This window comes from Sapajus apella, unplaced genomic scaffold, assembly GCF_009761245.1.
Source record: "Sapajus apella isolate SASKATOON/1434 unplaced genomic scaffold, GSC_monkey_1.0 scaffold35, whole genome shotgun sequence".
Lineage (NCBI taxonomy): Eukaryota > Metazoa > Chordata > Mammalia > Primates > Cebidae > Sapajus > Sapajus apella.
The window spans coordinates 5,076,751-5,103,240 of record NW_022436975.1 but is presented as its reverse complement, the minus strand read 5'-3'; the positions used below and the strand labels follow the sequence as shown (position 1 = coordinate 5,103,240).

The 26,490-nt window shown below is 40.2% G+C and overlaps 1 protein-coding gene across 5 annotated transcripts in view; it reads left to right on the top strand.

The window, feature by feature from the left end:
- Nucleotides 1-781: 781 nt before the first annotated feature.
- Nucleotides 782-26,490, top strand: part of RB1CC1 (RB1 inducible coiled-coil 1) — a 106,219-nt gene continuing 80,510 nt past the window's right edge. For 3 of the 5 annotated variants that reach the window (XR_004274401.1, XM_032296078.1, XM_032296077.1), the window contains exon 1: nt 1,049-1,172. The gene's annotated coding sequence lies outside the window, so the exon portion shown is untranslated. Of the gene's footprint in view, nt 1,173-26,490 lie in introns of all 5 variants that reach the window. The other 2 variants (XM_032296076.1, XM_032296075.1) reach the window with 2 other exon arrangements.

Sequence of the window (26,490 nt, the reverse complement as noted above, 5' to 3'; positions counted from 1 at the left end):
CCTGGATATAACAGGTATTATCAGATTTTAATATTCAAGCCTTGTGGCTTCAAGTCATTGCCTGTGACTGATCATCTGCGCAAATCCAAGAGTCCTCTGAAACTGTCTCCCAACCATTAGGGTGCTCATGCTAACCAATAACTCACTAGACCCACTACAAGATTCAATAGTTGTAAAGCTGAAAACGTGGTTGTGGTGTTTACATTTTCACTCCGATCGGCCCAGCCTTCACTCTTTTCTCTCTTGGATGTTTTCTTGCCTTACCTGGTCTGAGAAAAACTGTGCCGCCCCACCCTTGCAGAGTTAACTGGGGGACGCTTGCCAGCTGCACGCAGTCCCGGCGGTCCGGGTATGCCGGGAGGAACGCCTGGGTCAGGCGCAGGTACGTTATCCTGTTACAGACCTTGGCCTAGCCCGCAGGTTGCACCGGGACAGGAGATGACACCAGACCCTCGATTGGCTGCCCTCCTCCGCGACAGGCTGAAGGGGACAAGCCCTCTTTCACCTGGGACCGATCCAACATTTGGCGGGTCGGCCTTTGTCCGGACCTACTCGCTGTCGCAAAGGTCAAACTCACCTTGGGAAAGTCCGCGCTGGGACGGCAGCTAGCACCACAACAGGCGGCCCCAGCGGAGTCTCACAGGGTCAGGCCAGGACAGCCAACTTGCCTGGCCGGCCGAGAGCCGGAGGCGGGGCCGCCCCCTTCCCGGCAGTCTGCCGACTTCCGGACCTGCGCAGACGCTTCTCTGCGCCTCCAGGCGCGCCCCTCCCCCGGCCGGCCGTTTCCCGGCATGCGCCGCGGAGGAAGAGACGGAGTCGACAATAACAAACCCAGCCGCGGCGGTGTCCGCGGCCCTGCCGAGCCCTCGGCGTTGCCTCAGGGTTCCCCATTTGCCTGGGCCCCTCGGCTCTGACAGGCCGCGGCCCCCTGTCTCCCGGCCCCAGACCCAGAGCCGAGGGGCCTGCCCGCGTCCTTCTCCGCCCCGACCCCTCCCTCTTGCCTAGAGTTCGGGGCCGCGGCGGGCGGGCGCCCGGGACGCCGGCGGTTGTGTCGGTTGGCAGTGCCGAATGGGCGGCTGGTAGCCGCCGCCGACGACTAGGCGGCGGCGGAAGATGGTGCCGGGGGTCGCTGGCTCTGCTGCTGCTGCCGGCGAAGGAGGAGGCGCTGCCGGGTAAGTGTCACCGCCGCCCGCGTCCCCTTCCCCCATCTGGTACAGCGGTCGTGCGGCGGGCCCTGGAACGGTGGACCGGGGGCGCAGGGTCCAGGGTCCCGGCCGGCTCGAGCCCAGCCCACGCGCAGGTGTGTGCATCTGAGGGCCCCGGCGCCTCCCGCTCCGGCAGGTGTTGCCCACTGGCCGCCTTCCCGGCGCTACGGCCCCTGTGGAGACAAAAGCGGTTCGAGTCGATGCTCCACCAGGCTGCGGGAAGTGTGGGTCGGGCTCGCTTGCTGCGGGGCTGCCTGCGACTTCCTCAGCCTGAGCCTTGGGTTCCATCCCTCTGCGCTGCGGGTTAGCACCCAGCCGAGTTGCGGGAGTGGCCGAGGGCGAGGGACGCCCGAACCCACCGAGACGGCTCCTGACTTGTGCTCATCGCTGCCAGGGATCAGCCCTTAAAGCTGTGTTGGACTCGAGGAAAGAGAGAGGAGTTTGGCCGAGGCCGAACGAAGCGCACCGAGTGGGAGGAACGGAGAGATGATGTCTTTGTCCCGACCCCGGAGTGCGACGATCAGTGTAAAGTTACTCCTAGGAATGACTCAGCCTGCGCCCGCCCCTTGGATAGATTTGAGTTGGGTGTGCACGCGGATTTCACAGCTTCCTTGGTAGAAATAAAAATACATTAACCAACAGTAGAAATGGCAGCTTCTGAGTGGAATATATAGTTTCTTCCACCGCCTGGTGGATGTGCTGTGTTTACTGTTTATGGTTTCGTAATCTAGTCTTTTCCACCGTGACTCTTTAAAGTGTGCTCATACCTTGAAGTAGTGTAGACCTGGGTGCCAAGGAAGACTCATGTGCTCACTATTGATAGAGAGTCACGTTACTATGAGACATTCAGCCAGATGGGAATGTTCTCAAGTAGGCTGCAAACATTTAAAATGTACCTATTTGCTAACCATTTTATTGTATAGTTTCTTAAGTTTTGTGTGTTGATGGGGCTTGTATAATTTATACGTAGATTTGGACAGTTAGCTATTTAGGAGGAGACTTTTAAATAGGTTTAATTGTGTGTTTAATCAAGAATGTTATTACATTTTGATAAACGATAAAAAGAGGGTCCATCCACTTCTGATCGGATACAACCGTGAGAAACAGACTACTGAGGGCGGTGGTTGTTTTTATTTTTTGGGTTATTGGATCTATAAGCAGACCATTGATAAGAATGTGAAAATATTTTTGCTTTTTGTATTTGTTGTAACAGAATATGGCCCTAATGAACATATTTTTTCACTAACATTCTTGTCAAGTCTTTTAGTGTTTGCTATTGTATTCAAAAGCTGGATAAAGTTTTATGTCAGGGGTGCTTTAGTCACATAATGCTTATGTTGAGAAATCTCTGTTGCTGGAAAGTGGATATTGATGTAGTTTATGTTTTTAAAGTAATTTTATTTAGTCTATTCTGAACCTTTTATGGTAATCAAGAAATGATTATTTATGTGCCTAATCCTATATTTTTGTTATTGGACCATCAGAAGACAGTGAAAGCGGTACTTTTGTCCCTGAAAGAGGCTTTTTTTTTTTTTTTTTTGGACACTTCCTGCCAAACGCAAAATCAGGATGCATGGCAGATTGACTTTTTAGCAAATCAGGCTCATCAAGGCAGAGGACACAAGACCTTTGTTTTTGAAATTTTGAACCAAAATTTTGATTATGTTAGCCTGAGAAAAGTTTTTAGACTCTAATTTTGAGATTAACTTAAACATTTTAATCATACATTCAGCAAATATTTGAGCACCCATATGTTTTACTTTGCAGATGCATATGTCTTATGAATATCTTTTTAAAAGAATGGCTGATAAGATTTTCTCATTCAGGTAATGGTATTGTCTAACTCCAGTTGCACTTTTCTTTTGTAGTAATACCGGCCCAAGACACTCAGGTGAAAATCTAGCAATTCCTTTCGACACACTTCCACGATTTTTTTTATTATCTCTTTACCACTGTGAGGTTTTTGAACTAGTTACATGAGGAACATAAAAATGTTTAAGTAATTGTTCTTGCTTTATAAGAGAAAGAAAATTGGAGTTCTCTATACATTTGTGATGTAAGTATTATTGGAAATTGGTATGAAGGGATTGAGCTTTTTTTTTTTTTGAGATGGAATTTTGTTCTCATTGCCCAGGTTGGAGTGCAATGCACCATCTCGGCTCACTGCAACCTCCTGAGTTCAAGGGATTCTTCTGCCTCAGCCTTCGAAATAGCTGGGATTACTTGCATGCATCACCACTCCTGGTTAATTTTTTTTTTTTTTTCCTGTATTTTTAGTAGAGACAAGGTTTCTCCATGTTGGTCATGCTGATCTGGATCTCTCGACCTCAGGTGATCCGTCCGCCTCAGCATCCCAAAGTGCTGGGATTAGAGGCGCGAGCCTCCTCACCTGACCAGAATTTGAGCTTTTATAAGGTATAGGACGATATTTTGGTAAGGAAAAGCATGAAGTGACTTGGAGAAGTCACTTCACCTCTTTAAAAGTATTTTAGTCACCTCAGAGAGTTTCGATGAGTATTTATTGTTTACCTACTCTGTGGCAGGCACTGCTGTAGATGTGCTTGGGACTCCGGAGTGAACAAACCAAAGAAAGATTTCTGTCTTCAATTTTAAAAAAATGGAATTGCTAAGGAGAAAAACACAGCAGAGAAGGGAGGGTATGAAGTGTCAGGGTTAGGGGTTTGAAACTTTAGATAAGGTGGCCAGGGAAGGTCTCACTGATAGACTTTTTTGTTTTGTTTTGTTTTTGAGATGGAGTCTCACTCTTTCACCCAGGCTGGAGTGCAGTGGCCTTATCTCGGCTCCCTGCAAACTCTGCCTTCCTAGTTCAAGCAATTCTTCTGCCTCAGCCTCCCGAGTTGCTGCGATTACAGGTGCCTGTCGCCACACCCGGCTAATTTTTTGTAATTGTAGTAGAGACAGGGTTTTGCCACGTTAGCCTGGCTGGTCTTGAAATCATGACCTCAGGTGATCCTGCCTTGACCTCCCAAAGCCCAGCCACTGATTGACTTTTGAATAAAGGCCCAAGAGAAGTAAGGGGGCTGTGTGGTGACTCTTTGAATTTTTGGCTGAATAAACAGTGAATGGGAAGGCTCTGATATACATGGCATATACAAAGAAAAATGAAGTTACTGAGGCTGGACTAGTTTGAGAGAGGGGATAGTAGTGGAAGGTGGCATGGCGGGGAGGGCTCTACATATCCAGGTTTGGAAATCATAGTAAGGGAACTAGTGTACTCTGACTTAGCATGTACAAAGGCCTACAGGTGAATTCCAGTAAACCTAGCATGACTGGAAAGCAGTTGAAGCCAAATTCACTTCGTTTATTTCTAAAATGCTAATGGAACCCTGCAGCATACTCTTAGCTTCAGCAATGTAACAGTGAGCGAGAAAGACATATATGTCTATGTATGTATATTTATAAGGAATAGGGAACCACTGGAAATTTTAATGGAGGTGAATGAGGAATGCATATTACTTTGAAGACGTAGAATAGATGAAAGGCTAGCTAACCAGATTGTATGGTGCTAGGCTGATAAGTTTTTACTTAATTCGCGTAGATAAAAGGATGTAAAGATTACTTGTCTCTGGTTCTTTAATTGTTATGGGCCAAATCAGCTTAATTTGTCTGCAAACTGTACCCCCATTGTTTAGGTCCCTGAGAGGATGGCATTTCTTTCCATCCCTCTGTGAAATTCCAGTTCTGCTGAGTTACTTTTTGTGAGTACAGTACTTGAGCGCCTCCAAGTACCCTCTTTCCTTGGTTAATTTGTTTCTGCTTTCATAGCTGTTTAGTGAGTTCTCTGAGGATTGTGGAGTAACAATTTTTTCCACCCTTGAATTCTCATATTTTATTGGCTTATAATTTTGCTAGGAGATGAAAATAATTGTGATCCATTTCCTTTTTTTGTCACTGAATTGAGACTGTCCATATCATTTTTTCCTTCACATTCCACACTTAATAATTGTTCAGTAACTGTGCAGCATACCTGTTGAAATATTAATGAATTCACTACTATATTATTAATATTATAGTAATAATAATGGCTTTTAGTAGTAGTTTTACTGCAAATGCCAGATTTGGGCAGGCTGCTTTAATATTGTTGTATGTTTATAGATAGTCTTGCTTTAATAGAATGAAGCTAATTCTATATTTTCTTTTTTCACCCATCTTCTCTGTCTTATATAATTCCATATTTGCCCTATAGGTAATTTTGGTTTAATTTTACTCTTAGTTTCCGTTGTAAAATGAGACATGCAACTAGAAAATTTTCACTAAAATCATGCATTTTATATTATAGTTATTATAAATGGTATGGACACCAAAATGTGTAATGCATTTATATGTATTTTATGCAGTTCAAACAAAGTCCACAGTAGTATGTAGGGTGTTACTTCATTTTTATAAAACCATATTGCCTGAATATACACATACACTTGTATACCTAGGGAAAAAACCTGAAGGATATACTCCCAAGTGTTTTTCATTTTTGTTTTAAAAGTATTCCTGTCCTGCTACTTTTACCTTGTTTGATGTCTTTGGGCACTACCTTTCTAAATGCTGTCTTCATTCTTTTGGTGAAGTTGCTTGTCTAGTTGTAGACAAGGCATATATTTAGGAGATCTGAACCTTTATGAAAAGGTTTTTCTTTTAGGGGAATGTGAGGAAAATGCCTGACCTACTCGTCTTTCATTCTTTTTCCTGGCAGAGAAAGGGTAGGACCAGATTAGAATACATCTGATTTAGGGAGGCTGATGCACAGTTTTCAGTACCTGGGCAGCAGTCTTCCTAAATCAGTTGTATTCTAACCCGACCAACCTAGACACTCCATTTGTGGAAGACATTATCTCCATTGATGCAGTAGCCAGTAACCCCTCGAGGGAGAATTGCTCAGAATTGCAGTTTACAGCAGTAGAGATCAGACAAAATTATTTCCAATCATCTTTTCTCTCTGAAGCTTTTAGTGCACTTTAGGGTTATCTAAATCTCATGTGTTCTATCCAACTGGAAAGCATCTTGAAGATACTTGTATTCCAAGCACCTAGCACAATGCCTGGCTTATGTTAGATGCCCCCAAAATACTGAATAAATAATGTGTCCAGTTTTTAAGGTCAGAAATTGTCATTGGGGTTTCCCGCTTTCGCCTTCTCATATAAGGAAGCTAATTCTAAGTTTTTTATTTGTTTTTTGCAGAGTCTTCCTTTTTGCCCAGGCAGGAGTGCAGTGGAGTGATCTAGGCCTTACTGCAACCTCTGCCTCCTGGGCTCCGGTGATCCTCCTACCTCAACCTTCCAGTATCTGGGATTACAGAGGTGTGCTAGCACACCCCACTAATTCTTGTATTTTTAGTAGAGATGGGTTTCACCATGTTGCCCAGGCTGATCTTGAACTCTTGGCCTGAAGTGAGCCACCCACCTCGGCCTCCCAAAGTGCTGGGATTATAGGCATAAGCCACTGTGTCTGGCCTAATTGTCAGTTTTGAATGTATTAGAATAGTTGACAGTAAGGCTGGGATAATTGACTTTATCGTCATGGTAATCTCTCAAGAGGAAATGGTAAATTAATCTCCAATTGAGAAGTTAGATAGATTTTTAATGAGTATGAGATACTTTCTGGTTCTTTTCCTTATATATGGGGATATATGGTTCGGTTGTTATCCCTCTACATCTGGAAGCAAATGCAGTGGCATCAATATATTTTTATTAATATTATTATTAATATTTGAGATGGAGTTTCACACTTGTTGCCCAGGCTGGAGTGCAATGGTGCGATCTCAGTTCGCTGCAACCTCTGCCTCCCAGGTTCAAGCGATTCTCCTGGCTCAGCCTCCCTAGTAGGTGGGATTACAGGCATGCCCTACAATGCCCAGCTAATTTTGTATTTTTAGTAGAGATGGGGCTTCATCATGTTGGTCAGGCTGGTCTTGGACTCCTGACCTCTGGTGATCTGCCTGCCGCAGCCTCCCAAAGTGCTGGGATTACAGGCGTGAGCCACTGTGCCTGACCAAATCAATATTTTTTAAAATACACCTCTCCCCTTCATTTATAGCTGACTGTATCCTAGGAGGATTTAGGAGGAATAGATGTCTTCTCATAATGAAAGATAGGCTTTCCCCCCCCAGATAAGATAATTCCTGCTACCTTATATTAACTGCTTAAGAGCTCTGTAAATTTGGAGAAGGGAGAATACTGTAGGCCACCTGTGATAAGGAAAGACTTTCCAAAGTGGTAATAGGACAATACTTGGACTTTTAAAGATGAGTAAAATTCAGATAAGTAAAGATGGGAATTTTACCTGGCAGGAATATGTAAAGTGAGGGTATAGGTTTCTCATGTAAGGGAGTAGTTGATGATACTGCTACAAAAATAAACTGCGGTTAATTATGAAGTTCTTGAATGCTGGAGTTTAAAGTCATAATTGAGGCCGGGCGCGGTGGCTCAAGCCTGTAATCCCAGCACTTTGGGAGGCCGAGGCGGGTGGATCACGAGGTCAAGAGATCGAGACCATCCTGGTCAACATGGTGAAACCCTGTCTCTACTAAAAATACAAAACATTAGCTGGGCATGGTGGCGCGTGCCTGTAATCTCAGCTACTCAGGAGGTTGAGGCAGGAGAATTGCCTGAACCCAGGAGGCGGAGGTTGCGGTGAGCCGAGATCGCGCCATTGCACTCCAGCCTGGGTAACAAGAGTGAAACTCCGTCTCAAAAAAAAAAAAAGGTCATAATTGCCACCATTTTAAAAGCTTTTAGTATATCCCTTGCACTGTAAAAGAATCTGAAGTACATTATTGGTATTCTTCTCGTCTTGGAAAGGTATTGTTGCAATTTATAGATTGTCAGCTGATGTGTAGAGGTTACCTGTGCCTCACTGAGAAAGATAGGATTCAAATACAGGTAAATTTTGTTCCAAAGTCTGGCATTAGCCTATGTCAAGTTGGCAAATTCACATGCTAAGAGGGGTAGGCAGACAGTGCAATGAAGTGAAACTGTGGGTACTGAACCAGTGGTCACAAGGAGAGTGTAGCAAACGACAGAGCCTGCTGAACTGTTGATTTGTGCCCTGCTATAGGCAGCAGTAAGGTGCTAGGGAAAATATTTGTGGGAAGCAGCCTGACTACCTTGGTCTAACTGGTAGGGAGTATTTAGGAAGGATTGAAGCAAGATAGAGATTTAAAGGCTAAGAGAAGAGGGTGTAGACTCCTAAGTAAGGGTTATGTTGTTGGAAAATGAGGGGTTGGATTAGAAAGAAAAAAAAAGGGTAGGATTTGGACAGAGATAACCGAAGCTTGGTCCATTGTCACTTTGGAGAGTTTGTTACAAAAATAAATAAATAAATAAGTGAAGTTTGGGGTAGTAGTGATAGTTTTATTGACAATGACGAAATTAGGGAATAGATTTAAAGGATAGGCACTGAATTTAAATTTAAACATGTTGAGTCTGAAGTAACATTAGGATTTCCAGTTGGAAATATGTAGCATCAGTTTCTGCTACATCAGAGAACTGGATTAGTTAATAACAGTAACTGATGTTTGTATTTCACCTTATGGTTTGCATAATTTCCATATATGTATAGTATTTGTTAGATCCTGACAACAACTCTGAGACAGGTACTTTTTCTTTTTGCAATCAAATGAAGAAACTTACTAGGTGAAGTCAGTCCACGTCACATAGGGCCAGGACTTGAATGTAAGTCTTTTGATTCCAAATCTCATCTTCTTTTCACAGTTCTATTCCCCCTCTTATGTCTACATAAGGATAACAACTGGGACGTAGTGGCTCATGCCTGTATTCCCAGAACTTTGGGAGGCCGAGACAGATCACTGAGGTCAAGAGTTCCAAACCAGCCTGGCCAACATGGCGAAACCCTGTCTCTACTAAAAGTACAAAAAAAAAAAAAAAAAAAAAAAAACTTAGCTGGGCATGGTGGTGGTTGTCTGTCATCCCAGCTACTCAGGAAGCTGAGGAGGGGGAATCACTTGAACCTGGGAGGCGGAGGCTGCAGTGAGCCAGGATTGTGATTTCAATCCCAAAACTATTGGGATTGAAAGCAGGTGGGAATCTTTGTTTTACTCTGTTGGTGGGACTAGCTCTTCTGGGGCAAGAAATTTAAGATCTTTATTTCTTTGTAATGTATAGGGTAACATCATCTTTTTTTTTTTTTTAATTAATGGATATAAGCGCTTTTCCCTGCTAATTATATGTGAAATTTTTTAAAGAACTGGGAGAAAGTACAAGTTTGGCACCCAGAAATAGCCAGTGTTAAAAAGATTGGTATTAAATTTTCCAGACTTTTAAGTGCTTGAATATGCATATGTCCTTCTCTGCATTAGTTGTAAAAATAAAATCCACAAACAGAATTGCATGATATATATTCTTAGTGTTCAATATGTATAGATCTGAACAAACGTTTTAAATGTCTAAAATTTGTCACCTTATAGAGTTGCATTATAATTTATTACTGTTTTAGAGACAGGGTCTTGCTGGGTCATCCAGGCTGGAGTGCAGTGACGCCATCATAGCTCACTGTAGCCTCTAGCTTCCAGGCTCTCAAGCAAGCCATATCCTTCTGCCTCAACCTTCTGAGTAGCTAGGACTACAGGCATAATTTATTTAACCAACTTCCATTGATAGTTTTTAAATTCATCATTTTAAAAAGTAATGCTGTAATAAAAATCACTACATATGTATACCTTTGTACAATTGTCTCATTCTTTTCTTCCAGTACATTCCCAGCAGTAGAATTGCTGGTTTGTACATTTAAAATTTTGATAGATAGTGCTAGATTAAATTTCCTCAAAAGTTGTACCAGTTTATATTTTTGTCGGAAATGTGCCAGTGGACTCAGTGTTAATCTTGTCAACACTTAGCACCCATTATAATCATTATTAGTAATCTGAAGGGTTAAAAGTGGTTCCTTGTTGGTGTTTTAGTTCTCATTAGTGAATATGTACCTCCAGATATTTTTCTTCATGCTATGTGTAGCCATTTGTCATGATACTATTGCTTAAAAAGTTGATGCCTTCTCCCCAATTTGAAATCTTACCATTATTGTATGGATGTACATGTGTGTATGTATGTATATATACAGATCAATATGGACCTGTTCAGTTTCATGCATTGGGTTTATTAATGTACCGTGATTCTTACTAACTTTAACCACCATGTGGCTTATGTGTATGTTTGATGTGTTTTGACAAGTGCTCTCTCCTATGACATTTCAATATATATGGTAGGCAGTTTATAGTAATTCTTAGTGGGCAGAAACTAAAGACTGTTTAAGCAGAGGGTCAAATAATAATTTAGGAAAATCTTCTGTCAGTTGTTGAGTTACTAACCTGTTACTTTTAACTTAGAATTGACTTGTGTTAGCTTGTATAATATTAAGTATGGTTTTGTTTTATAAAAGTTAAGAAAGGACTTTATGTAAAGTAAGCATCAAGTCAAATTTTAGGAAGTCATGACTATTTGGTGAAAAGCAATACTTATGTACTAGGCTTATATTTATATAAGGCTTAGAAAGTTACTTTATAATTCCTTGAATAGCAATTGATTTCTATGCTTGTATCTTACTTAACAATTACATGCAATAACTTTCGTTCTAGATCATACAGATTCAGCCCATTTACAGGAGTTAATGGATTTTACGTAAATTAGGTGGACATATACATAATAAGCATCCCCAAAGTTGCAAGTTAATAAAGAATTAGCTCCTTTTAATGATTGTTTTCTTAAAAGAAATTCTCGATTTATTAAGTTTATTCTCTTAAGTTTTAGTAATGTGATCAGTGAGGATAAACTGTCGGTTTCTATTTGGGACTTGATTTTATATATCTTTTCATGTTATTATTATTTTTTTTTAATGTCACCTTCCTGTGAATTCTTGTCCATTTCTTATCAGCCTAACTTTTGTGTACCTCTCTTCATACTAGTGTTATTGAACTTTTTGGAAGGCAGATAATGTGCTTTCTATTACTTTTTGGCACTGGCACACCATAAGTTTCTTAATATTAGTATTTGTTCAGTATGTTAGACCCATGTTTAATGTGTGATTTCACTGTTTATGGAAGATTGGAAGAATAATTCAGTGTACCCCTTTATGTTGATCAGATGAGGAAACTGAGATTCAGAGAAATTGGATAACTCCAAAATCACAGGAGTAAAGGTGTGAAACTAAGACTAAAAACCAGATCTCTTATTTCTGCCCAAGTATTTTTATTTCAGGATAACCAAATAGGTACTTGGTTACTAATGTCCGTTTTTGCTGAATGCTTTTATCAATTGTGACATACCAAGGAGAGAATTGAGATTCATGGGATGTCTTATTTTGATAGCATATAGGAATATGTAACATAAAGTATATATTCTTGTGAATAAATAGAGATGGTGTTTCTGTGGATTCTCTTTGTGGATTCCCTTTGAGCAACTTTCTGATTTCACAGTTTCAGTTGTCAGAGTTCTTACTACATGGTTTTGACCTCAAACATTTATTGACTGTTTACTATCTCTCGGTAGTATGTTAGGTACTGAGGTATAATATGGCATGACCAATTTTTTTTAGCCATTTACAATACAGCTTGGGCAATGTAAGTTATTTGGTAAGTGCCATAAAATTGTAGCAGGGCATTTATTTATGTTCTGAATGCCAACACTTATTTGAATAGTTTGAATTTGAAGAATGAGCCTTCAGTACTTCAGCATCAAGACCATTGACAGCCAGTACATTGAGGAAGACTTTATGAAACAGTATTTGTGAGTTCTTGGTTACAAAATGGAAGCTGTGGAATGACCTGAGTAGAGGCATGAACATCTGTTTATTCATTGACTGCATATCAGGAGATCAGCCTAAATGGTATGGAACTTTCATGTGGTGAGCCAAATAAAGGAAATAGTGGACTGTCAGTCTAAGGAAATTATACGTGAGTAGAAGTTATAGAGCGTTTTTAGTTTAGGGAGAAGTAAAAACATTAAAAGATAATCTAAGATTGTTTAGTTGGTGGTGTCCTCTGAGATGGAATCTGCAACTAGAAGGCGTCAGAGCCCGACATACAGTAGGAAACTCTGAATTAGATAGCTTAATAGGAATCAAGTGGAAGAGAGGATACACATACTTAGTAACTGTTTATGTGGAACCGAGGAGTACTGATTCATATATGATATTAAAACATTAAACCAAGTTGATTACCTTTTTAAAAAAAAAAAAAAGATACTGGGAATATATCAGCTGATAAACTGGCGATAATTAGCCATCTGCATGTGATATCTCTGTTACTAAGTTACTATTTACTATTTGGACCCTGCTTTGTCATTTGCATAGAGTACTGCTGGTAGAACCCAAGGACTAAATTTGCTTATGAAACCCTGTTTATTCAGCAGATGCTTTTGAGTGCTATGTGTTATGTCACAAAGTTACTTAATGTCCCTAGATAATAATTTCGGAATATTTATGGTGATTTTTTTTCTACAACAGCTATATGAGATAGGTATGATAAACATCCCCATTTACAGATTACACAATGGAAATTTAGACAGACGTGTACTGATGAGGAAAGTTTTTTTTAATTGTTTTATCTACATTTCTTTTCATGTTAATAAAGCCATGCAGCTCATGGATTTTCTGGAAGAGATGCATTCAATAGAATTTTATAACCTAGATTACACAAAATTGGTCTTTATATGGGTCATATGATATTTCTTTTAATAAGAGAATTTAAAACATTAGCATGAATAAATATATTTTATTCATCCTGGTACCCATACAGAGTATTTAATTTTATAAGCCATATATTTTTATTAAAATCTGACAAGGTTTTATTTTGCTTTCACAAAAATCTGTATTTCCATTCCCTTACTGTGTCCCATCTGTGGTAAAAAAAACAAACAAAAAAAACCAAAAACTAAAAACTTGAATCATTCAGTTTGCAAACAGCTTGTTGTGTAATAAGTACATGACCAGCCTGGCCAACATGGCAAAAACTCCATCTGTACTGAAAATATAAAAATTAGCCGGGTGTGGTGGCAGGTTCCTGTAATTCCAGCTACTGGGGAGGCTGAGACAGGGAGAATTGCTTGAACCTAGGAGGCGGAAGTTGCAGTGAGCTGAGATGGTGCCACTACTCTCCAGCCTGGGCAACAGAGGAAGACTCTGTCTCAGAAAGTGATTTATTTATTTATTTTTTTAAAGAAGATTTTAGTGGTATAGGAGCCAAGGTAAAGAGGTTTAAGTGATAGAAAAGTAACGATCTGGCTAAGCATGGTGTCTCACACCTCTAACCCCAGCACTCTGGAAAGCCATGATGGGAACATCACTTGCAGGCTGAAATTCATGACGAGTCTGGGCAACGGAGAGAGACCCCTTCTCTTAAAGAAAAAGTAAAGAAGAAAAGTGATGACCCTCGTGAGCCAAAGTAGGGCAATATCCTCATGTTTTGACTGGATCAGAGTGCTCAGGCAAAGGAGTAATTGAACTTTGTTTTCCATTTACTGTTATATAGATCTGGTCCTTCGGCTGGGCATGGTGGCTCATGCCTGTAATCCCAACACTTTGGGAGGCCGAGGCGGGTGGATTACCTGAGGTCAGGAATTTAAGACCAGCCTGGCCAACATGGTGAGATCCCATCTCTACTAAAAATACAAAATATTAGCCAGGCATGGTGGCGGGTGCCTGTAATCCCAGCTACTCGGGAGGCTGAGGTAGGAGAATCCCTTGAACCCGGAAGGCAGAGGTTGCAGTGAGCCGAGATCATGCCATTGCACTCCAGCCTGGGCAACAAGAGCGAAACTCTCAAAAAAATCTGGTCCTTCACACGTTGTTACATACATTAGGCTATGCAGCTCTTTGAGAAAGAGACCAGTTTTGTCTGTTTCCTTAAACAACTGGCTTGAGAGTCCAACTTACACAATTTACCTTGTAGAATCTTTCGTAGTTAGCCACTTTTGGGTGTTAGCCTGGGTCAGCCTCCTTCTTAATGCATTGGTAGGTCCAGGGAAATTCAACTCAAGTAAAGATTTCACTTTTCATTCCTCTGGTGATTTTTGTTAAATATTAAGATTGAGAGTGTAGTCTGAGAATGGGAAAACCTTGAATATCACTTATATTGGTTAGATGGTACAAAATAGAAGTTTGATTTGTATGTTTTTGTATATACATATTTACTTATAGGAAACTGTAATTTTGATTACTGGCAGTTGTTTCTGTATTCCCTTTATTTAGTAAAGCATGTTTAATGTGTATGCCTTGCAGTGGATACAGGGCAGTTACTGTGTGTATTAGACATTGTTCGTATGTTCTGCTCATGTTAATGTATTGGCTGCAAGTAAGATATGCCAAGGACCAATAAGATATGTTTAGTCCAGACTTAATTAAGAACATGTTGCTGATTTTCTTTCTTTTCTTTTTGGTTTTTTTAAAAGACAGAATCTTGCTTTGTTGCCTAGGCTGGAGTGCTGTGGCACAGTCTCTGCTCACTGCAGCCTCAACTTCCCAGGTTCAAGTCATCCTCCTGCCTCAGCTGTCCAAGTAGCTGGGACTGCAGGTGCATGTTACCACACCTGGATAATTTTTGTGTATTTGTAGAGATGGTGTCTCACTGTGTTGCCCAGGTTGGTCTGGAACACTTGAGCTCAAGCAGTCCACTTGCTTTGGCCTCCCAAGGTGCTGCCACTGCACCCGGCCTGCTGCTGATTTTCTTTGAGACATAATGAGAAAGAAAATTTGTTAGCTCTGAAATTGTCTTGTCACCGCAGTGAAAGACTGCCTTCAGAGTGTTTCAGTTACTTCTTCCCATCAATATGAGAAAATATGAGTGTGGGGAATAGGTAGAGGGAAATAATGAAAGTTTTTTGTTTAGCATGAATTATGGGAGGGGATTATATAGGTAATTTATAGCATGCATATAGCTCTTGCATAGGCACTGTGCCAGTGGTTAGGTATTAGAGTAGGCATGGTTCCAGGTTGGAGTGCAATGGCACCATCTTGGCTCACCGCAACCTCCTGAGTTCAAGTGATTCTCTGCCTCAGCCTCCCAAGTTGCTGGGATTACAGGCATGTGCCACCACACCCAGCTAATTTTGTATTTTGTTTTTTTACTAGATACAGGCTTGCACCATGTTAGTCAAGCTGGTCTCAAACTTTTGACCTCAAGTGATCCACCTGTCATTGCTTTACAAACTGCTGGGATTACAGTTGTGAGCCACTGCACCTGGCTGTCTTTTTATAATTCTTAGGGAAATTAAAAACAAAGAAAGACAGGCAATAGAAGAATGAGCTCTATGTACCCATCATTTGGATTCAGTCATCATCACCTTATGGCCAAGCTTGTTTCAGCTATACGTCCATCTGCTTCTCATTCTCTTATTACTTTAGGCCTGTAAATTTTGAAGAACAGGTATCCCCTGCAATAGCCCTTCCAGGAAGATGTTGTCTCTACTTTTAAGATAAGGAAATTGAATGTTAGGATAAATTTCTTTTTTAAAATCACCCAGCTTGTAAGTGGCAGAATAAGCATTTTAACCAGTTTTGTTAAGTTCTTACTCTGCAGTCAGTTGTTTTTCCTTCTGTTTAGGTTAAATTATAACCAAGGAGAGTGGTGTATTCTGACGGCAGCTAAATGTTTTACTGGATTATTATTAATTCTAATACCAACAGACATTTGTTGTTAATTGTTTTGGGTTAGGGTTAGCTTAGAGTTAGATTTTTTTCTTCTTTCCTCTGAATTCTTTTTGCCCATTTAAAAAATCATATTGCAGGCCGGGTACAGTGGCTCATGACTATAATCCCAGCACTTTGGGAGGCCGAGGCAGACAGATCACCTGAGGCCAGGAATTCCAGATCAGCCTAGCCAACATGGCGAAACCTTGTCTTTACTGTAAATACAAAATTAAAAAAAAAAAAGCTGGGCATGGTGGCAAGCACCTGTAGTCCCAGCTACTCAGGAGGCTAAGGCAGGAGAATCGCTTGAATTTGGGAAGGGGAGGTTGCAGTGAGGGGAGGTTGCGGTGAGCCGAGATCACACCACTGCACTCCAACCTGGGTGACAGAGTGAGACTGTGCCTCAAAAAAAAAAAAAAAAAATCTGTATATATCTATGCAACAATCTTGCATGTTCTTCACATGTACCCCAAAACCTAAAATGCAATAAAATATATATTTTTTAAAAAATATATTTTATATACTGTTTTTTAAATACTGTAAGCCTTATTAAACATTATTCTTTTTTTTTAATTGCATTTTAGGTTTTGGGGTACATGTGAAGAACATGCAGGATTGTTGCATATGTATACACATGGCAATGTGATTTGCTGCCTTCCTCCCCTTCACCTATATCTGGCATTTCTCCCCATGCTATCTCTCCCCAACTCCCCACCCCCCACTGTCCCTCCCCCATTTCCCCCCAATAGACCCCAGTGTGTAGTGCTAATCCTTTGGATATATACCCGGTAATGGGATTGCTGGGTCAAATGGAATTTCTATTTCTAGGTCCTTAAGGAATCGCTACACTGTCTTCCACAATGGTTGAACTAATTTACACTCCCACCAACAGTGTAAAAGTGTTCCTATATCTCCACATCCTCTCTAGTATCTGTTGTCTCCAGATTTTTTAATGATCTCCATTCTAACTGGTGTGAGATGGTCTCTCAATGTAGTTTTGATTTGCATTTCTCTAATGACCAGGGATGATGAGCATTTTTTCATATGTTTGTTGGCCTCATGTATGTCTTCTTTTGTAAAGTGTCTGTTCATATCCTTTGCCCACTTTTGAATGGGCTTGTTTGTTTTTTTTTTTTGTAAATCTGTTTTAGTTCTTCGTAAATTCTGGATATCAGCCCTTTGTCAGATGGGTAGACTGTAAAAATTTTTTCCCATTCTGTTGGTTGCCGATTCACTCTAATGACTGTTTCTTTTGCTGTGCAGAAGCTGTGGAGTTTGAATAGGTCCCATTTGGCTATTTTGGCCTTTGTTGCCAGTGCATTTGGTGTTTTGGTCATGAAGACCTTGCCTACGCCTATGTCCTGAATGGTTTTGCCTAGATTTTCTTCTACGGTTTTTTATGGTGTTAGGTCTTATGTTTAAGTCTTTAATCCATCTGGAGTTAATTTTAGTGTAAGGTGTCAGGGAGGAATCCAGTTTCTGCTTTCTGCACATGGCTAGCCAGTTTTCCCAACACCATTTGTTAAACAGGGACTCTTTTCCCCATTGCTTGTTTTTGTCAGGTTTGTCAAAGATCAGATGGTGGTAGGTATGTTGTGTTGCCTCCGAGGCCTCTGTTCTGTTCCATTGGTCTATATCTCTGCTTTGGTACTGATACCATGCTGTTTTGATTACTGTAGCCTTGTAGTATAGTTTGAAGTCCAGTAGTGTGATGCGTCCCACTTTGTTCTTTTTCCTTAGAATTGACTTGGCTATGTGGGCTGTCTTTTGGTTCCATATGAAGTTTAAGGTGTTTTTTCCCAGTTCTGTGAAGAAGGTCATTGGTAGTTTGATGGGTATAGCGTTGAATCTGTAAATTACTTTGGGCAGTATGGCCATTTTCACGATATTGATTCTTCCTAACCATGAACATGGGATGATTCTCCATCTGTTTGTGTCCTCTCTTATTTCATTGAGCAGTGGCTTGTAGTCCTTGAAGAGGTCCTTTATGTTCCTTGTTGTATTCCTAGGTATTTTATTCTCTTTGTGGCAATTGTGAATGGCAGTTCATTCTTGATTTGGCTCTTTTTAAGTCTGTTATTGTTGTACAGGAATGCATGTGATTTTTGCACATTGATTTTGTATCCTGAGACTTTGCTGAAGTTGCTTATCAGTTTCAGGAGATTTTGGGCTGAGACGATGGGGTCTTCTAGATATACAATCATGTCGTCTGCAAATAGAGACAATTTGACTTCCTCCTTTCGTATTTGAATACCCTTTATTTCTTTTTCTTGCCTGATTGCTCTGGCTAGAACTTCCAGTACTATATTGAATAGCAGTGGTGAGAGAGGGCATCCTGTCTAGTGCCAGATTTCAAAGAGAATGCTTTCAGTTTTTGCCCATTCAGTATGATATTGGCTGTTGGTTTGTCATGAATAGCTTTTATTATTTTGAGATGTGTTCCATCAATACCTAGTTTATTGAGGGTTTTTAGCATAAAGGGCTGTTGAATTTTGTCAAAGGCCTTCTCTGCATCAATTAAGATAATCATGTGGTTTTTGTCTTTGGTTCTGTTTATGTGGTGAATTACGTTTATAGACTTGCGTATGTTGAACCAGCCTTGCATCCCTGGGATGAAGCCTGCTTGATCATGGTCGATAAGCTTTTTGATGTGCTGTTGCAATCGGCTTACCAGTATTTTATCGAAGATTTTTGCATCTGTGTTCATCATGGATATTGGCCTCAAGTTTTGTTTTCTTGTTGAGTCTCTGCCGGGTTTTGGTATCAGGATGATGTTGGTCTCATAAAATGATTTGGGAAGGATTCCCTCTTTTTGAATTATTTGGAATAGTTTCAGAAGGAATGGTACCAGCTCCTCTTTGAATGTCTGATAGAATTCGGCTGTGAACTCGTCAGGACCTGGGCTTTTTTTGGGTGGTAAGCTCTTAATTGCTGCCTGAACTTCAGACCTTGTTATGGGTCCGTTCAGGGTTTCGGCTTCTTCCTGGTTTAGGCTTGGGAGGAGGCAAGTGTCCAGGAATTTATCCATTTCTTCCAGGTTTACTAGCTTATGTGCATAGAGTTGTTTGTAATAATCTCTGATGATGGTTTGAATTTCTGTGGAATCTGTGGTGATATCCCCTTTATCATTTTTTATTGCATCAATTTGGTTATTCTCTCTTTTCTTTTTTATTAATCTGGCTAGTGGTCTATTTTGTTGATCTTTTCAAAAACCCAGCTCCTGGATTTCTTGATTTTTTTGAAGTGTTTTTTGTGTCTCTATCTCCTTCAGTTCTGCTCTGATCTTAGTTATTTCTTGTCTTCTGCTAGGTTTTGAGGTTTTTTTTTTATCTTGCTCCTCTAGCTCTTTCAATTGTGATGCTAGAGTGTCAATTTTAGATCTCTCCTTGCTTCTCATGTGGGCATTTATTGCTATATATTTTCCTCTAGAGACTGCTTTAAGTGTGTCCCAGAGATTCTGGTATGTTGTGTCTTTGTTCTCGTTGGTTTTGAAGAACATCTTTATTTCTGCCTTCATTTCATTGTTTATCCAGTCAACATTCAAGAGCCAGTTGTTCAGTTTCCATGAAGCTGTGCGGTTTTGAGTTAGTTTCTGCATTCTGAGTTCTAACTCGATTGCACTGTGGTCTGAGAGACTGTTTGTTATGATTTCCATTCTTTTGCATTTGCTGAGGAGTGATTTACTTCCAAATATGTGGTCAATTTTAGAGTAGGTGTGATGTGGTGCTGAGAAGAATGTATATCCTGTGGATTGGGGTGGAGAGTTCTGTAAATGTCTATTAGGTTTGCTTGGTTCAGGTCTGAGTTCAAGTCCTGGATATCCTTGTTAATTTTCTGTCTGGTTGATCTGTCCAATATTGACAACGGGGTGTTAAAGTCTCCCACTATTATTGTGTGGGAGTCTAAGTCTCTTTGTAAGTCATTAATAACTTGCTTTACGTATCTGGGTGCTCCTGTATAGGGTGCGTATATATTTAGGATCATTAGCTCTTGTTGCATTGATCCTTTTACCATTATGTAATGTCCTTCTTTGTCTCTTTTGATCTTTGCTGCTTTAAAGTCTATTTTATCAGAGATGAGAATTGCAACTCCTGCTTTTTTTTTGCTCTCCATTTGCTTGGTAAATCTTAAACATTATTCTTTAATATGTTATTTTAAAATTTTTATTCAAGACCACCCTGGGCAACATAGAGAAACCCCATCTCTACAAAACATTAGCTGGGCATGGTGGTGCATGCCTATAGTCCCAGTTCCTTGGGAGGTTTAGGTGGGAGAATCTCTTTAGCCTGGGAGGTTGCAATTGCTGTGAGCTATGATCCCGCCACTATACTCTAGCCTAGGTAACAAGATAAGATCCTGTCTCAAAAAATATATTGATTAATTAATTAATTTTTATTTTTATTCATAACATTTTAAATCCTGTCTTACAATATGAATAGTAAAAGAATGAGTAGACATTTATTACTACTAAAAGTAGGAACGTGTCGTGTATGCTTTAGCTATATTTCAAATTTTTTCCCTAAAGTTGATTTTCATGGTACAGTTATTGAGTTAAGGAAAATATGATTTTATAAAACCTTTGCTTACCTACCTCCACAAACACCAGTTGCTTTCCAGAAACATCATAATTATTTGAAGTACATTCACACTTGTAATGTGAATGTTGAATGTGATTAAAATAATACTTTTTCTGTGTTTTATTATGGAAATTTGCAAACATATACAAAAGTAAAGAAAATGTTATAGTGAACCTAATTTAGCCATCTCATTTGCTTTAATAAGTGGCAACATTTTGCCAGTCTCACCTTTCTACTATCTAATTCTGTTTTTTCCAGCCTTCCTTCCTTCACTTATTTTTTTGCTGGACTAATTTAAAGCAAGTCTCAGGCATCATTTTACACACTAATTTTTCAGAATTCATTTTTTGTAACTATAATTCTATTTATATATATGTAATCCAAACAAAAGTAATCGTAATCTTTTCATATAATCTGATACCCTGTCCGTATTTAGATTTGCACATTTATCCCCAGAATGTCTTTCTACAGTTGTTTTGAATCAGGATCCAGGATCCAAACAAGTTCACACGTGGCATTTGTTTAGTTTGTCTCTTCCATCTTTTTTAATTCATAAAAGTCTTCCCTCTTTTTTTGAAATCATTTATTTGTTTAAGAAACAAAGTCATTGTTTTGTGGAATGCTTATTCTGAATTTGCTGATTAATCATAATGTTTTCTTTATACTCCATATTTCCTATAAACTGGAAACCGTAGGTAGATAGAGATGCTTGATTAAATTCAGGTTTAATTTTTCAGAGGTGGGCTGGGGTGGCAAGAAGACTTTATAGTTGGCTGTGTCCAGTTGAATCACTGTTAGTTGGAATTTTTCCATATAAATGGACTGAAAACTTTTTGTTTTGTTTTGAGTTAGCCTCTCTCTCTGTTGCCCAGACTGGCGTGCAGTGGTATGATCTTGGCTCACTGCATCTTCCATCCCCCAGGCTCAGACGATCCTCCCACCTCAGCCCGCTAAGTAGCTGGGAGTACAGATGTGCACCACCATGCCCAGCTAGTTTTTGTATAGTTTGTAGAGACAGGGTTTTGCCATGTTACTCAGGCTGGTCTTGAACTCCTGAGCTCAAGCGTTCTGCCTGCCTGCCTTGGCCTCCCAAAGTGCTGGAGTTATAGGCGTGAGCCACCATGCCCAGTTGTCCAAAATACATTTCATGTAGGAAAGACAGTGCTTAATTTCTTTGCTTTTTCAGTTTATGATGAATTCTGTCTTAGCTCACTGTCTTTTGTTTTTGTTTTTTTGAGTATCATTATGCAACATGAATTTTTATGGGTTTTTGCCATTCAGTTATTTGTAATCATTCTTTAAATGTTTAGACTGTCCTATCATAGCCAATAGAAGCCGTTTAAAGTTGTGTCCTTGCCTTTTTGACCTAATCTCTTTAGCCTTTGATAGCTGTCTTGCTTTATGGCATATTAAGATGTTCCAGGCTTATGTGAGTGGAACATTTTCTTCTTTTGACATTTAGCATTTGCCACTTCTCCAAAGGTTCTTTTTAGAAACCATAGTATGAGTGTGCAATGAGTTTAGCCAACTCTCGAGTTAGAAGGAACAGTCCAACAAAGCTGCCCTCATTTCAGATACTAACTGCAGGTTTGGTGGTACCCAGGACCCACCCTCACTTCAAACCAGCTGACTATAAACAGAGCTTCTGGCCATCATTGCTGGTGGAGTCATAGACAGCATTACCTTCTCTTGGCCACAATGTGTGACAATATGCATACTAAGGAAGTTCACCTGAATCTTTGGTGTCCAGAGTTTTTATTGGGGCTTGATCCTTTGCTGTCTACATGACTGACCATCAGTCTCTAGCCCTTCCTGGAGGTCAGACCAGTGTCTTTAGTCAGTAGTTCCTCTAGGGATCAGAACTGAACTGATACATGTGTCCCAAAGCCCCCATCATAAAGCCCTGAGGCAAATAAAGACAGTTCTGACTGGCAGGATGTTACAGCGGCCTGGAGATCACCTCCCAGTAGCCAAGGGCAAAGGCCAGACCTTTTTTTAGTCAATGTTAATTCTTCACTGCCTGTTGTGCTATGGGTGCTTTGGCTCTAGGGCTGTCAATGCCTTTTTTTCAGTGGAGCTATGGAATATTTGTTTTATGGAAAGATAAATTCTTGTTTATACTAGTATTTCCAAAGTACTTTTTACTTCTTTATACATTTTATTTCTCTTCTCTTGGATTGAAAACTTTGGAATCTTAGGTCGGAAATCTTGCTTGCTTGGTAGGTGAAAAATACTGTCGTCTTTGTAGATTTGTATTTCTTTGATAACTGGAGAGGCCTCAAATATTTTCCACGTATGATAACCTACTCTCGCCCTTTGCCTGTTTATTGCGAGTCTTTGTGATTGTCTTATTAATTCATAGGAACTTTAATAAAAACCTGATTATTAATCCTTAGTCACTCCTTATTGTCATTCTCGCCCGTAATCACGTCTTTGGATATTTGAATTAAATGATAGGGGGCAGGTATGGAGAACAACTTCTTCTGTTTGGTTTTCTACCTTTTCCCCTCCCCCTAAGTTAGAAAACCAGTCATTCTGAGATCAGTCCTGGGTCTATCATCTGTTAGAAAGAAAACTGGGACGGCGCAGTGGGTTGCTCAGATACCGGCGCTGGGAATCAACAAGTTGGACGTCCACTCAGACACCTAATTTGAAAGTCGGGAATTACAAAGACGACAGGTGGATAAATTTACAATGATGGGAAGAAACCTGTGTAAAAAGCCTGTGAATACCCAAAATCAGAATGCCTCTGAGGGATCACAGTTCCTCATCAACAAGGAAACAAGGCCTGATGGAGAACGAGTGGGTTCCATTAACAGATTTAGGCTTCAGAAGGTGGATAGTAAGAAACTTCTGTGAGTTAAAAGAACATGTTCTAGCCCAAGGTAAAGAAACTAAAAACCCTGAAAAAAGGTTTGACGAAATCCTAACGAGAAAAGACAATCTAGAGAGGAATACAAGTGAATTAATGGAACTGAAGAATACAATACGAGAACTCCGCGAGATATGCACAGGTTTTAACCATCGAATTGATCAAGCAGAAGAAAGGATCTCAGAGGTCGAAGACCAACTTAATGAAATGAGAAGACAAGATTAGAGAAGAAAGAGTAAAAAGGAATGAGCAAAGTCTCCAAGAAATATGGGACTATGTGAAAAGACCTAATTTACGTTTGATAGATGTACCTGTATGTCATGAAGAGAATGAATCCAAGCTGGAAAATATTCTTCAGGACATTATTCAGGAAAACTTTCCTAACCTAGTAAGGCAGGAAAATACTCAACTTCAGGTAATACAGAGAACACCACAAAGATATTCCTCAAGTAGAGCAACCCCAAGACACATAATCGTTAGACTCACCAGGGTTGAAATAAAGGAGAAGATTCTAATGGCAGCTAGAGAGAAAGGTCAGGTTACCCATAAAGGGAAGCCTATCAGACTGACTGCAGATCTCTCCGCTGTAACCCTACAAACTAGAAGAGAGTGGGGGTCAATATTCAATATTCTCAAAGAAAAGAATTTTCAACCCAGAATCTCATATCCAGCCAAATTAAGCTTCATAAATGAAGGAAAAATAAAATTTTTCGCAAACAAGCAAGCACTCAGAGATTTCATCACCACCAGGCCTGCTTTACAAGAGCTTCTGAAAGAAGCACTATACATAGGAACAACCATTATCAGTCATCCCAAAAACTTACCAAAAGGTAAAGAGTATCTCCATAATGAAGAATCTATATGAACTAATGGGCAAAATAGCCAGCTAGCATTAAATGACAATATTAAACTCACAAATATCAATATTAATCCTAAATTTAAATGGATTAAATGCCCCAATCAAAGACAGGCAAATTGAATAAAAAGTCAAAACCCATCGGTTCGCCGTATCCAGATCCATCTCATAAGCAAGGACACACAAAGACTCAAAGGGTTGGTGGAAGACTTACCAATCCAACGGAGAGCAAAAAAGAAAAAAGAAAAAACAGGAGTTGTAACTTTCTTCTCTGACAAAATAGACTTTAATCGTAACAAAGACTAAAAGAAACAAAGAAGGATATTACATAATGGTGAAAGGATCAATGCAACAACAGGAGTCAGTGATCATAAATATATATGCACCCAATACAGGAACACCCAGATACATAAGACAAGTTCTTAATGACTTATAAAGAGAATTGGACTCCCGCACAATAATAGCGGGAGACTTTGACACCACATTGTTAATATTCAACGGATGAACGAGATAGAAAATTAACAGGGACATCTATGATTTGTTTGAACTCAGACCTGGAACAAGTAAACTCAGTGAATATTTACAGAATTCTTCACCCCAGGTCCACAGAACACACATTTTTCTCAGTATCATATTATACCTATTTTGAAAGTTACCACATAATTGGAAGTAAATCACTCTTCAGCATTTGCATAGCATTTCACAGACTTAAATGAAATATTGGTTGGCTGTTTGTTTGTTATTTTCTTCCCTTATTCCTTCCTATCTCCTCTGTTAAGCACAATTATTGGTATTAAAGAGGTTTTTAATACCGATTTTTAGATTGCATTCCAGCCTGGGCAATAGAGCAAGACTCTTGTTCTCTCTCCCCCTTTCTCTTTCTCTCTTTGAAAAAAATTTTAAAAATTAAAAAAAAAAAAAAAAGAAAACTGGGAAATTGGGCCTGTCTCTTGGCAGGACTTCTTTGTATTGTTGCTGTCACTTCCATATGATGGAAGTGCCACTTACCAGGGCTTCAGTCCTTCACTAGTAGATGCCTGGTAGTAACTGAAGTATGTTCAGCTCTCGTTGAAGTGGCTGTTCTTGCTTAAGCTTTAGAGGAAGAGGCACACACTTTCTCTCTCAAGGACCAGATAGTTAAGTATTTTATTTTAGGCTTTGCTCTGCAAGAGGCAGAACTGAGGCTATGATGTGTAGCTGTTTATGTAATAAGAGATAAAACTCCTGCTTGGTCCCATTTGTCTGGGATGAGCCATCCAGATTGGTGGGCATGCTTTGTGCCCAGTTGGCATCAGTTTGAGACTTTCTCGGGATCCAAGGGGGCTACCCAAGGGGGATGAGTCTAGAAGTAGAGGCCAACACCATTTTACTTTCTGCTCAGAGAACAGATCCTGAATCACCCTTCTTTTCTTCCTGAAAGCCTGGTGGGAGACCACGTGACCTATTGGTCTTCTACTCTAGAGCTAAGATTATACTCCTCACTGCCCTGCAGTTGCCAACAGTAGCAGTGGAGTTCCCTATTTGTAGTTGGCCCCAGTGTGTGCTCTGGGAGTGAAGTGTGTACGGGTGCAAAGGGGCAGCTGTTCCTGTTAAACACTCAGCTCTGTTCTTGGCTACTGTAGGTACGTTCTCCTCTATATATTTCTTTAGCTATGAAGTGTTCAGTATGCACATTTCTAGAGAATTCCACACTGCCAGGATAACCAGGTATGGAAAATTATTTCTCTGCTACATGCCAAGATCACCTTTTCTTTTTAAAAAAGTTTAAAGGGTACATGTGCAAGATATGCAGGTTTGTTACATAGGTAAACATGTGCCATGGTGGTTTGCTGCACAAATTATTTCATCACCTAAGTATTAAGCCCAGCATCCATTAGCTGTTCTTCCTGATGCTGTCTCTCCCCCCACACCCCACCCTCTGACAGGCCCCAGTGGGTGCTTTCACCCACTCCACCCCCGTGTGTCCATATGTTATCATTCAGCACCCACTTATAAGTGAGAACATACGGTATTTGGTTTCCTGTTCCTCCATTAGTTTGCCGAGGATAATGGCTTCTAGCTCCATCTATGTCCTTGCAAAGGACATAATCTCATTCTTTTTTATGACTGCAGTGTATTCCATGGTGGATATGTGCCACCTTTTCTTTATCCAATGATTTTTCATTGGAAAAAGAAAAGGTGGCACATATCCAATGGCATCAATGATAGACGGGCATTTAGGATGATTCTGTGTCTTTGCTATTGTGTATATTGCTGCACTGAACATATGGATGCATGTATCTTTATAATAGAATGATTTATATTCCTTTGGATATACCCAGTATTGGATTACTG